Below are 14,608 nucleotides of genomic sequence, written 5' to 3'. Positions count from 1 at the left end.
TCAGAACTATTTATCCCATTATTGTACGACTACGGGAATTACTCTTTGATTTTCAAAAGAGAAAGTTAGATTTTTATTTTTTAATTAAAATTAATGATAATATAGAGAAATTTTAAGAAAAGAACTTAGAAAATTATGAAATGTTAGAGTAGGAGAAATCTATAGTTCCTGTAGAGTTACTCCCTTTCGTTTTATAAATGAGCACCTACAATTTGTAGAACGTAAGTGGTTTATTAGTAAATGGCAGAGTATGACAAGACCCTAGAGCATCCAACCTGCATTCCTTGTTATTTTAGATGTGGTGTATTCATTTCCTTCACGAATAGACCACAAGATTGTATTTGTAAAAGCAGTAATAGACACTGGGGAAGTCCAAGAAGTTTAAACACTGGGACCACAGAATAGCAGATTCAGAATGCACTGAGATCTTTTAGCTCTTCTCTGTTTTGTTGTTTTTTTTTTTTTTGCGGTATGTGGGCCTCTCACTGTTGTGGCCTCTCCCGTCGAGGAGCACAGGCTCCGGACGCGCAGGCTCAACGGCCATGGCTCATGGGCCCAGCCGCTCCGCGGCATGTGGGATCCTCCCAGACCGGGACACAAACCCGTGTCCCCTGCATCGGCAGGCGGACTCCCAACCACTGCGCCACCAGGGAAGTCCTCTTCTCTGTTTTGACAAGACACTACAGTGATGGTATCAAAGTGTTTAAGTATATATGCCCACAACAATCAAGAGATTTCAACATAGTTTTGAAAGACAGAAGACAGGTGGAAGAGTATGAAACTGAAGCAGTAGAACAGAGGAAAAGCATCACCTAGAATATGCACAGGGACCACGTGCAACTGAGGAGGATTCTGACCCCACCTGAAAAAGTAGCCCCATGCTCAGGTGCGCATGTAGGAGAGAGGGTGGAGTTAGTTAAAAGTGTGACTGAGATAGGGGAGCTCATTGAAGGGTTGTGTTTGGAGGAGTGGACTCCCAGCCCCGCCCTCACCCTCCTGAAATGAGATGATTTCATTTTGAAAACAGTGAAACTGGCGAGAACTGGGGCAGCTAGTATGAGTTTTTACACCCTAGAAAACTGTGTTTGGGGGAGATCCTGTTACAGTTACTGCCCGCTTCTTCCTTCATAAGAAGCCAATCAATCGTTGACTTCAGGGAGCTTCCTGCGCTCATTCTTAAATAGAAAATAAGTGTCATTTGCCTGTTGAGTAAAGCTTACAACATGAGAGAGGGGGAAAGAGTGCAAACATATCCTAGTAGGACCAGGGACAATTTAGGGAACAGAATAATTTAAGAAAAAACCCTAATTAGTATCCTGAGAGAGGTTTAGAAAGAGCTAGCAACTATAAAATAAGACAAGGGTATTAATGAAAAGGAGAATGGTCAGAAAGCAAGAGAGTTCTCCTGGAAATGAAAATATGGGTGCTGAAATAAATTCAGTAGGAATTTTAAAAATTTCTCAGTATATAAGAAAGAAAGACACAATGGAAAATGTGATAGAAATATGTTAGAGAGGCTGCATCTGGGAGATCCCACATGTTACTATTAGAAACTCCAGACCCAGAAAAACAATGGAGGGAAGCTGTCAAAGGGCAACAAAATTCCCCACAGCTGAAAGTAGACATCAGGCCTCAGATTGAAAATAGTTACGCAAGATGAGCAAGAATAGACTCATACCTAGGCACCCTTCATTGTGAAACTTTCAAATACTGAAAAAATAAATTAAAATAGAATAAAATACTGAGAGGATACATCCATTCCAGAGAGAAAAATACTGGTCACCTAAAAAAAAAGGTTAAAATCTGACTTTATCATACTTGTCATGAGCACCATGGATCCTGGAAGGCATTAGAAAGATACCTCCAAAGTTTTTCAGGCACATAATTTTCACCCTAGGGGTTTGTATCCAGCCAAACTATCAGTCATACGTGGAAGCTGAAGAAGATATTTTGTACCCAAAGAAATTTGAAAAATTGACCTCCTGTGCTACACCTTAAGCTATTTATAGACATAATCCAGCAAAATGAGGCAATAAACCAAGAAGGAAGGTAATAGGGGATTCAGTGCAGATTGCAGCTAGTCTAGAGTGGAGAGGCTTCTATTGATTGTGTGATTGAGAGCTTAGAAACACCTTGAGGCATATTGTACTTACTAGGTGTTAGGCACTGTTGGAAGGGAGGAGGGAGAGGAAGAGGAGAAGGAACTTGAACTCCAGAGGAGAAAAGGCTATACGGACATAAACCTGAAGCACACTGAACTATGGTTGATTTTTAACCTAGTATTGGTGAGGAAGGGAAGAATCCACTTCAACTTGACACTATAGATGTCCCCCTTTTCAGTGACACACAGGGGTAATGACCACGTATCTAATTTGTTGTCCAAACCAGAACTTGTCCAAACTCCTTACACTTCAATAGTGTAAGGAGGCGCTCTAATGCTGTAACATCAGGACAACAGGTATAAACTGGAACAGCCAAAGGCGGCTTGGGGTATGTGGTCACCCTGCACAAGGGCAGTGACACTGGCACAGTATGGAACGAGGTGTAGTCTATACACAGAGACACAGTACATCTGCAGTGGGCAATATTAATTTCATTGTAATAATGGCAATACTGTCTTGGTTTGCAGCTTTTATTGTCAACGTGCATGTAATCACAAATAACTAAAGTAAACTATACTTAGTATGTATTAGTATTAACTTGGTATGTACTGAAATGTATTGTGTACTAGTATGTACTTAGTATATATTAGGCTCTAAGTGTTTTTGCATATATTAACTCATTTAATCCTCTGAATAGCCTTATGAGGTTGGTGCTAATATCATTCCCACTTTTGAGAACAGGAAGCTAAGACAGGGAAGGAACTTGCCCAGGCTGTACCTAATTTAAGGTTGGATCGAGGCTTTGAGTTTAGGCTCTCTGCCTGTTCTCTTAAACCTTACTCCGTACTGACTCTCAAATAACAGAAGACTTAACTGCACATAGAACAGAATATAAATTTCAACTTTGACAACATAACAGCTAGGTTTGGAAGGTAGACAGAAGGTAGAAAAAAGGGAAGATGCTATGAATGTCCTCATTTTACAAAGCGTGACGTTGAGAGAGTTTCTAGTTGATCAACAATGTAGGTTTTTAAGTATATCACTACAAGTGAAAGAGATCATGAGCAGTGGAATAACTCATGATGACATAACTTTACTGAGCAGTGTGGACGTAGGAAAGAGTGTAGAGGAACTAAACGCTTATTAGTAAGTTAGAAAGTGAACAGATAATGCCTCCAATTTAGTGAGAAAATAGTCATGGAAGAGTATTACTTGGAAATGGAGAAGAATTCAAAATAACAATAGTTGGACCTCCCTGATGGTGCAGTGGTTAAGAAACCGCCTGCCAAGGCAGGGGACACGGGTTCGAGCCCTGGTCCGGGAAGATCCCACATGCCACGGAGCAGCGAAGCCCGTGCACCAGAACTACGGAGCCTGTGCTCTAGAGCCCGTGAACCACAACTACTGAGCCCATGTGCCACAACTACTGAAGCCTGCGCGCCTAGATCCTGTGCTTCATAACAAGAGAAGCCACCGCAATGAAGAGTAGCCCCCGCTCGCCGCAACTAGAGAAAACCTGCACTGCACGCAGCAACGAAGACCCAATACAGCCAAAAGTAAATAATAATAATAAAATAATAAAAAATAACAATAGTTGACGTAAACCTCATAAAAAAGGAAATCCATACAGCCAGTAAACACAGAAAAGTGTACGACTTCATTAAGTAACAAGTGAAAAGTGAGTCAAAACCAAGGAAACTACATGTCAATCAGATTGACAAATACATAAATAAAAAGTCTGGTAGTATCAGGTATTGTAGACCTGAAGTACTATGGGAATCTTCTACCCTGTTTATACTGGAGTATAAATCGACACAACTACTTTGGAAAGCATTTAGCCCTCTCCGTCAACTGAAGGTATATAAAAGAGGCACTCTAATGCTGTAACATCAGGACAACAGGTATAAACTGGAACACCCCAAGGCGCCTTGGGGTATGTGGTCACCCTGCACAAGGGCAGTGACACTGGCACAGTATGGAACGAGGTGTAGTCAGCAGCCCTCACCCCTGCCCTATGTAAATGCACCAGAATAATGGGTACAGCAGGATTCCTGTCCATGATTTGCATTAGCACAAACTGAAAACAAACCAAATGTCCATTAAGAGTCAAAAATTAAATAAATGATGTGTATTTGTACAGTGGGAAAACTCTCCAGCAATAAAATTGAATGAACTAGAGCTACAGGCAGCAATGTGGATGAATTTTTTAAACCAATGTTGAGAGAAAGAAATAAGATAGAAAAGACTTCATATACTATGATCCTGTACATAAAGTTAGATGTTGACACAACTAAACTCTTTTGTTAGGGATGCATGCAGGTTAAAGGAAATGACTGTCAAGAAGTGAGGTTGGTGTTTAACCGGGAAGAGGGAAGGAGCTTGTGATGAGAAAAGGATATGGGGGGTTTTTGCGATGCTGACAAGTATCAATACTTTCAGCTTCGAGTAGTGCTTATGTAAGTATTCTCTTTTTATTTGTCACATTGACAGTTTTGTTCTGTGCACTTCTCAGTACACATATCGTATTTTACGATTAAAAACTGCGTAAAGAATCGGTCGATTCTTGAGTGCTGGATGTGGGAGTGGGATGAGACCGTTTCATTTTAAGTCCTTCACTACTGTTTGCATTCGCATGTTCATTCATTCAGCATTAATTGCACATATTCTATGTACCAAGCACTCTTCTAATTTTATATGTGTTTTAACTCATGTAATTCTCACAAGAGCTCTGTAATATGGGAGCTTATCTCCATTTTATAGATGAGGAAGTTGAGGCCTAGAGTTATACAACTTGTCCAAGGTTATGTAGCTAATGGGTAGTGCCAGGCCCATTTGCCTCAGAGAATCTGAATATTTACAATATAATCTAAAAGAGAAATTTAATTACTAATTATAAGCAAAAAAATTGCACATTAAAGAAGATGACAAGTTTTCATCTATCCAGTTAGAGAAAAACACACAGTCTGTCTTTCACACACGTACATCTTATATGTATGTGTGTGGCAGGGATTCTCCTTATTAAGCAATTATTTATTGACCGTCTACGTTGTGCTAGGCACAGGTGCTGGGGATAAACCTTAATAAAATACACCCCCTATCTTCAAATAACTTGCACTCTCAGTGAGGAAGTAAGCCAACAGTTATAGTAGAGGTTATATACCAAGTGATACATCGCTGATGGCAGTGTAAAATCTCAGAAATCGTTTGGAAAGAAGTCTGGAGATAGGTACCTCAGAGCCTTAAAAATGTTCATTTGCTTTGATCTCAAACTCATTTTTATGGATTTATTGTAAGAATGTTATTCTCAATATGGAAAAAAGCCTTCATGCATAAAAACGGTTATTTTGTCTGATAATATTGAAAAGTTGGAAAGAATTTAAATGTGTAAAATGGTTAACCAGTAAACCCACTCAGTGGAATATTTTGTAGCCCACACAAAAAAATCAAGGTTATGAATCCCCTGATTATAGGAGAAATGATTGATTTCAATGTTAAATGGAGAAAAGTTGAACATAAAATTTGATATCCAATATGATGGGAGCTTTGTCCCAGAAAAATCACCCTAGCCGGTGTACAGAAGGGTGGAATGGAGAGCAGATGGCAGGAAGGAAAATTATTCCAAAGCCTTATCATTAGTCTTATTTAAGTAATAGAATATCAAGCAATTTTACTTTCTAACTTTTTTGGTTCCATATTTCCATGTAAGGGACATGAATTCTGAATACTTTGTAGGAGGAGGGTACACTTTTTCACAAAAATTGAACACTGTGTTCTAATTCCCTCCATTAGAGGGAGAAACTGTTGCATGTAATTGCACTTTGATGTGCTATCTAGAACCAGTCAGGAATTTTAGTCTACCTTCCTCTGACCGTGCTGAGGGTTTTTTGTTTTTTTGTTTATTTGTTTAGAATTTCTTTGAAATCAGTTTTAGAAGATTGATTAAACCATTATATTAAAAGTAGAGGAATTTTGCAATTTTTTTCCCTTTTTCCTCATTGAAAACTTGACTGGGTTTGGTAATGAAACATTAAAGAATTTGAAGTTCTTAGACTCTCAATTTTTTAAACATGTTCTGAATATAAAAATATATGTTCATTGAGCAAATGTTTGAAAACAATGAACAACTTCTTGAAGGAAATAAAAGCCACCTCTGCATGTACACACACCTAATCTGCTCTTTTGTCTTAAAAAAGTATCCGAAATATTTTGCCATGTCACTAACTAGTCTTCTACATCAGAGAATTTGATTAAGCTTATGCATCATCTCCCAGGAAAAACGCACAGATATATTTTGAATGTAGCACTCCTGAAGCCCATTCATGAACTCTGGTTGAGACCTCTTGTCATTCTTAGTGGCTTCATAACGCATTCCTTCAGACGATGAGCTGTTTTTATTTAAACCAGTCCCAATTCAGAGGCTCTTAGCTTTCTTCTAGGGTTTGGTTATAACCAATCTTATGACATCATGTTGGTAGATAAATCTTTGCCCACATCTTTGATTTCCTTAGGGTAAACTCCTGATGTAGGATTGTTGTTAGGTACCAAAAGCTACTCTCCAGAAAGTGATACCAGCTCCTCTCCCAATGATGGCAGGTAATAGAGTTCCTCACTCTTTTTGTTCAAAGCAGTTAACATGTATAAATATACCTTACTGTTTTCATAAGTATAGGTATTATGATTGTTTATCACTGCATAAGAAACCAGCCCAAAACAGTGGCCTAAAACAATGACAATCATTTATTTTGTTCACGAACCTGGAGGTTGAGTAGAATATTAATTCTTTTACTACACTCTTACTGACTGAAAACAATACCTGTTTGACTAGCTCAGAGTTCTGTAGGTCAGAAGTCCAGGCACAGCGTGACTGGGCTTCCTGCTCAGATATACACGGGAACATGTGGGTTCCCTCCTGAGAGTGTTAAAGCACGTGAAATTTAAGTGTAAGATATTGAGCCCCAAACATTGGATGTTCACCATAGTTTGTGTGGGCCACAGAGCTGAAATCAAGATGTCAGTCTGGCTGTGTTAGCGTCCAGAGGCTCTGGGAAAGAATGCCTACAGGCTTCTTCCGGCTTGTTGGCATAATTCAGATTCTGCAGTTGCAGGACAGAGGTCCCCATTTCCTTGCTGGCTGTCAGTCGGGGGAGAGTTTCAGCTCCTAGAGGCCTCTCGCTTGCCTTCTCTGCCGCAGCATTGGACTTCTTCAGAGCCAGCAATGGAGAGTCTCCCTTTTGTCCCTTTTGTACTTCAATTCAGGAAGAGTTCAGGTCCTTTTCATGGGGTGCCTGAGTAGGCCACATCCACCTAAAATAATCTCCCTATCTTAAAAGATCAACTGATTTTGAACCTTAATTCCATGTGCAAAATCCCTTCACTACAGCACCTACATTTAGAGTTTGATTGGATAAGTGGAAGGTTTGTGTACTTCAGTAAGTGGTCATCTTGGGGGCTCTGTCAGAATTCTGCCTATTGCAAGCAGTGTCCCCACTTCAAGGACCGAAGTGTCTTAGTTCCTAAAACTCCTAAGATAGTTTATCAGTGTTCATTTTATTTCAGTGACCTTGGTGAAGGGAAGACTACCACTTCCGTGAGCAGGAATGGCAGCCAGCTTCCTGAGTCCACAGTGTGGCTCTGCTACTTAGTGGTGTGACCTTGGCTGTGCTGCTCTACTTACTCTACTTCTCTGCCTCTGTTTCCCTCATCTGTAAAATAACATGGAGTTAGTGATCGTTCTTTCCTCGTACGATTTTTTTAATAAATTTATTTTATTTATCTATTTTTGGCTGCGCTGGGTGTTTGATATTGCTCACGGGCTTTCTCTGCTTGCGTCGAGCGGCGGCTACACTTCGTAGTGGTGTGCGGGCTTCTCATTGCGGTGGTTTCTCTTTTTGCAGAGCACGGGCTCTAGGCGCGCAGGCTTCAGTAGTTGTGGCACGCGGGCTCAGTAGTTGTGGCACGTGGGTTCTAGAGCGTAGGCTCAGTAGTCGTGACGCACAGGCTTAGTTGTTCTGAGGCATGTGGGTTCTTCCTGGACTAGGGCTCGAACCCGTGTCCCCTGCACTGGCAAGCGGATTCTTAACCACTGTGCCAGTAGGGAAGCCCCCTCTTAGGGTTTTGATGATTCGATTATTTAATACCCAGGGAACTCCAGGAACAGTGCTTGACTGTAAATTGCTTTAAAAGTGATTACTTTTTTATTATTTTTTATTTTATTATTTTTTTAAAGTTTTTTTGGGGGGGGCAATTTATTTTTATTTATTTATTTATTTATTTATTTATTTATGGCTGTGTTGGGTCTTCGTTTCTGTACTAGGGCTTTCTCTAGTTGCAGCAAGCGGGGGCCACTCTTCATCACGGTGCGCGGGCCTCTCACTATCGCGGCCTCTCTTGTTGTGGAGCACAGGTTCCAGACACGCAGGCTCAGTAGTTGTGGCACACGGGCTTAGTTGCTCCGTGGCATGTGGGATCCTCCCAGACCAGGGCTCGAACCCGTGTCCCCTGCATTGGCAGGCAGATTCCGAACCACTGTGCCACCAGGAAAGCCCCAGTGATTACTTTTTTAAAACATGCTTTTGAATCTGCAATTATGCAATTCAGGTATGCTAAGCAGGTTCGTTAATAGGACTTCCTGCTATAAAGAGACCCACAAATAAAAATAGAATTTTTCTTTCTTGGTCGTAACTTCTTATTTCTGACTTACTATGTTATATGCATATGCCTTTTATGGTGGCCTGCCACAAATTTATGTTGGAAAGAGTGGAATTTAAATAAATCTTTGCAAATTTGATAGATTTTGATCATTCATTTCACTGGCATGGTATGATATGACCAGTAGCAGACTAAAATCTGAGTTCACTTCTGGCTCTGCCCATAAATCCTGATGAGACCAATAGCTGGAAAGGCTTTTGGTTATTATACTATGAATTAGTTATAATATTGACTCTGTTTGCTTAGGAAACCCTGGAGGAGTGCCTAAAGCAGTTAAAGGAGGAAAGAGTAATAAGACTGAAGGCTGATAGACGAGTCAGTGAGGTAAACACGTTTCATCTGCTTTTGAGAGTGTTTTGGTTTTATTTTGATTTGATTTTAAGCCATATACACATATTTTGTAAGCTTTAAAACTGTAATATGTTGCAAATTGGTGGTATCATATGGACTTTTGCGTTTACTGGTATTTAGTGATCATATGATCTATATTCCAGAAAGCATGTTTTTAAAGATGTGAAAATCTGGTTTTGTGTATGTGTGTGTGTGTGTGTGCTTTTATATGACATTAGCTTATTTCCTGTTCATGATTCTTTGATGCAAGAAGGCACTTTCTGTGCATGTATTGTATATACAGTAACATAAAAGACATGATGAGACTCTCCTGGCAATGAATTAGGAAAGTGAATCATTTAAATAAATTTAAGATATTGGAAAACTTCTAAGAATGCAATGAAAGATAAAAATATATACTATGAGAATTACATTAGGTAATGTGCATGAAAGCAGGGCATAATCTAAAAAGTTCTATCTAAATATAATTTATCACAGGGTGAGTGTAGGGAGGAATTTTTGAAAGTGCATCCATTGGATTGGCAGACACTCATTCAATAAATGTTGAGCACCTGCTCATGTAAGGCAAAAGGGGCATCATGAACATTAACGGCCTTTCTGAGAAATACGAGAGTTGAGCTTACAGGGGGTTTTAAGTGCGTAGATGCTGAGCGGAAGGGGAAGAGTGCACGGGGGTGAATATGTTCAAGAAGCCAAAGAAAATATTGGTGATCGTACATTTAATAAATTGGGTTGGGTATGATTTAGGACTTTTAAACGTAAGCATTAGATATTTTATTCACTAAAGTTAATTCTTAACATTCAGCAGAGTTGAAATATGTTTTGTTCAAATCAGATTCTATAATTCACTTTCTAATTTAAGGGAAACTTAAAGCAGGTCATTTTCTAATGTGGAATAAGGCTCCATTATGAATTGAACCAGTTAGAAATGTGATCTTTTGTGAAAGATCATTAATAAAACGGTAACTTTGGTTTATTTATATACCACCTAAGTGTTATATAGGAAACTTTGTTGGGTGCCTGTGGGTTTTGGTTATTATGTGATATGGTCTCTGTCTTTACTGGCGGAGGGTTACATTAATTATAAATTAATTCCATTTTGAGTGTTTTAGTTTTGTACCTTGAAACTAGGCAAGACTACTTTTTGTTTGTTTTTTGTTTTTGGGGGGGTTTTTTGCGGTATGTTAGCATCTCACTGTTGTGGCCTCTCCCGTTGCGGAGCGCAGGCTCCAGACACACAGGCTCAGCGGCCATGGCTCACGGGCCCAGCCGCTACGCAGCATGTGGGATCTTCCCAGAGTGGGGCACGAACCCGTGTCCCCTGCATCGGCAGGCGGACTCGCAACCACTGCGCCACCAGGGAAGCCCAAGGCAAGACTACTTTTGATGACAATGAGAAAAAATCATGTCAGACGTTTTCAGTCTTCTTGTATAGCTGGAACATGAAAATGCCCAGTTAAGAAACACAACTTTCTCTTTGTCTGAAGCCCTTCATGCCCACTCATTGACAAGCATGATCCTGGATGATGAAGGTGTTTGGGGCAGCACTGAGAATTCTTTTCAGAAGTTCCATGCTTTCCTGGTTCTCCTTAAAGATGCTGGGTTAGTTCATTTCTCTTCATGGCATTCTTCTCTTTGCGACTCTAATGGTAGTTTGCTGAGGAACTGGAGCAATTTTCATCACTTACGTGGCTATATTTAGCCAAATTTAGTGTAATTATAGGTAATATAGTTGACATTTTAAAATGAGGAATTAAATTTTTTAAGAAATGCATATAGGGAAGCCTGCTTTGGTAGAGTGGGGAGCCCAGTATAAAAGAGTAACCTGTAGACAGAGTAATTAGTAGGTATAGTTGTTTTGTAAAGACTAAATTAAAGGCAGTTTTCATTGAAAATAGTCGGGAATGCATAAGAATTTTCCTATCTTTCACTTCTTTTGCTTGTTTGATAAGTTTGAATTAAAGTTATCTTTGCCTTAGACATAAAAATGATTATTAATCTGCAGGGGAGATAAAGGTCAGTGGTTCTCAACCGGGAGCAATTTTGCTGAAAGAGGGAAGTGGAGATTGATAGTTGATGGAGTGGTGTTTTGTCAGTGAATGAATTGGTGTTGGTGTTGGGAAGGAAGGAACAAACACATTCTTGGAAACTGGAGGAAAGGTGGTAAAGAAGTGTAGGAATGGAGGTGTGACAGGCAGTGGACAGGGTGCATGGAACATATTGAAGCTTCTAGTGAGACAGTGGGATGTCTCCTAGAGGATGAATCTGGAAAGGGCTGAGGATTTGGGGGAGATAGAGGCTTGTAGTCTGGAGTAGGATGTTAGCTTTTAAGATTTTAGAAGTAGGGCTTCCCTGGTGGCGGGGTGGTTGAGAGTCCGCCTGCCGATGCAGGGGCTACGGGTTCGTGCCCAGGTCTGGGAGGATCCCGCATGGCGCGGAGCGGCTGGGCCCGTGAGCCATGGCCGCTGAGCCTGCGCGTCCGGAGCCTGTGCTCCGCAATGGGAGAGGCCACAGGAGTGAAAGGCCCGTGTACCGCAAAAAAAAAAAAAAAAAGATTTTAGAAGTATTTCATGATTGTAAGTCTGGGGAAATCTAAACTGCTCTTCTGTGATTATAATAACCTTTGTCTTTTCTCCTTTCCTCCTCTCGTCTAGGCTTGGGCAGTTGGCCACAATGGCTGGTATAGATCAGTCAGATTTTCATTTACTAGGTTGTCCCCCCATGAATTCTCCTGTTAGTAGTCCACCTAAAGAAGAAAAGAAGGCACTTGAAGAAGGAAAATCAGAATCAAAACAGGGTGCCCCATAACAAATGCAAAATAGCCAAGTAAATGGACAGAACAGCACTTAATGATTCTAAGAGTGATTAGCAAAAAGGAAATGACCAAGTCAGGGAGAAAACAATAATGATCAGTCTCTAATAATTCACATGCTCGGGAGCTAGAAGACTCTGGAATCCTTTCCAAATCTGAGATTAGTAAATGTGTGCCCATTTCATGATACTGTACTTTTGTAAATAAGGAGACTGGAAGTTCTTGAGAAAATTTATGAGTTAAAGCAAACTATCCTTAATGAAGAAAGAAGACATTAGAGAAAATATTCCAGATTTTAAATTGTATAAATGTCTATTCTGTTCATATTTTATCTAGGTTTCTATTTGTATGCAGTCAGCTTACAATGAAGGAACACTAATGAAGGTACACATACTGATATAATTTTTAAAATAAGTAGTCCAGACATAGCTAATAGGTAACATATTAGAGTGAATCACCTGGTTATGGGAATGGGAGGGGAAAACCTGTCAGCTTTTCCTCCAGCCTTACTTGGAGCCCCCATCAGCCCATCTCAGAGTGGTCTTGGGAACTGACAGCTTGAGAACACAGTCTGGTCACAAACTATATACGGTTTACATGTGCCTGGAGGATAGAAAAGACATTAATTATCCTACAGAATAGGGTTTTATTTTTAGTGAGGGAAAGGAAATGGGTCATAACTACCCCAGTCACCAAAGTCTGAAAACGTAGCAGACATAGCCTTGGATATAGCTAGGTTAAGCTGAGAGTCACTTGGCAAGATATAATTACAAAAAAAACTGGCTCTGAAATCTTCTGATTCATCAATTGACTGTGTTAATAATAAGATTACAGAGTAACATTGAAGTTTTGAACTCTACTTTTTAATGGTTGGCTTTGTTCATCACTGAATTTTTGTCTTGTCTTTTGTCTTCCCCTCCACTTTCCGAAAATTACAGGTGATGCTAGGATTCCTTTGCCTCTCGACTCCTTCCGTGTCCCAGCGTCTACTCAGGAGGCCTTAGAAACTTCCAAAGACAACCTGGGGGTCCCAGTCACAGAGCAGCGGCAGGAGTCTTTTGAAGATTTCATTGCTAGAACATATTCTCCTTCAGCAGACGTCATTTCTGGAACTGGAAGTCAAAGAAAAGAAGAGGAATTATCTAGAAATAGCAGGTCTTCTTCAGAGAAAATGAGCAAAGCAGGTGAATAGACCAAAAACTACTCTGCTAAGAAACAACCTGGGAAGGACCTGCATTCCTGCTCTGACTCACCTGTAAAGCAGAAAAGCAAAGGAATTGGGCAAAATAATTCTTTGGTTAATAAACCAATTAAAAGTGAGTCTTCGAAAAAACACATTTCTGTTAAGAAAGAGAGTAGAATAATGACTGTGTCATCAAAGACAACTAAAAGTAAACTCAGTCTACTAGAACAGTCTGAAAGTGATACTCTTGGATCTGATTGTGAATTTCAAGAAAGCATCCATACTCTATCACGCCTAACATAGGTCTAAATCTTTTAAAATTATGTTTTTGCCTCCAAATTTTCATAAATTACTTATGTTTTTATTATAGCATATGGTGTTTTCAGTTACTTGACTGGAAGCCATTAGAGAAAGATTTTTTTTATCTATACTTTTTTATTATAATGAAAGTTTGGGTGTACTTTTCCTTGTAACACTTTGCACCATTCATTCAGCTAGTGTTTACTGAGGGCTTCATATGTACAGTACTTTTCTGGGTGCTGTTGCTTTCAGCAGTGAACAAAATAAAGCCTTTACTCTCCTGGAACTAGCACTCTGTGGTGGGAGAGAACATAAACAACAAAGCAGGCTAAGGGTTAAAAAGAGATGGGAATAATAAATGGAATAGTTTTACCATTTGGTTAAACATCAAACTATTATATAAATCACACGGCCAGAAGCCATTGACATATTTTAATTCATAATAACCAGAGAGCCTCAAACATTTACCAAGGCACTTAACCGTGTTTATGGATTACAGCAACGCTCTGAGGTAGGGAACTCTTACCATCCCCATTTTATAGATGAACAGTCTGAGGAGACATTATGTGAGTTGCCCAGAATTACACAGCTATAAGTAAGTGGGAAGTTGCAATGTGACCCGAACCCATGCTCTTTTTTTTTTTTTTTAATGTATGGACTTTATTATCTTTCATTTGTTTCTGATTTATGTGAATTTTTTCTTTAAAGATTTTTTCTGCTGTCAACCATTTTTAAAGTGTTTATTGCATTTGTTACAGTATTGCTTCTGTTTTATATTTTGGTTTTTTGGCCTCAAGGCATGTGGGATCTTAGCTCCCCGACCAGGGATTGAACCCTCACCCCCTCCTTTGGAAGGCAAAGTCTTAACCACTGGACCACCAGGGAAGTTCCCCTTATGTGACTATTTTTCTGGCAATTTTTTTAAATTTTATTTTTTATTGACATACACTTGAATTACAGTGTTGTGTTAATTACTGCTGTACAGGAAAGTGACTCAGTTACACATTTATGTACATTCTTTTTCATATTCTTTTCCATTACGGTTTATCACAGGATATAGAATATAGTTCCCTGTGCTCTACAGTAGGAACTTTTTGGGTTTTTTTAAATACATGCACTTTTTAAAAATAAATGCATGTATGTATTTATTTT

At 39.6% G+C, this 14,608-nt stretch overlaps 2 pseudogenes across 2 annotated transcripts in view; both read left to right on the top strand.

Annotated features, from left to right (window-relative positions):
* The window catches only part of LOC308611204 (centrosomal protein of 78 kDa-like), a 178,156-nt pseudogene that overhangs the window by 14,358 nt on the left and 149,190 nt on the right, over window positions 1–14,608 (top strand). The window lies entirely within an intron of this gene.
* On the top strand, window positions 12,833–13,486 carry LOC308611200 (centrosomal protein of 78 kDa-like; annotated as a pseudogene). Its single transcript has one exon. The product of its transcript is annotated as a centrosomal protein of 78 kDa-like (transcript).

The sequence above is a fragment of the Mesoplodon bidens genome (genome assembly GCF_964165515.1).
Source record: "Mesoplodon bidens genome assembly, contig: HAP1_SCAFFOLD_291, whole genome shotgun sequence".
Taxonomy (NCBI): Eukaryota; Metazoa; Chordata; class Mammalia; order Artiodactyla; family Ziphiidae; genus Mesoplodon; species Mesoplodon bidens.
This window is presented reverse-complemented; position numbering and strand designations above follow the sequence as displayed.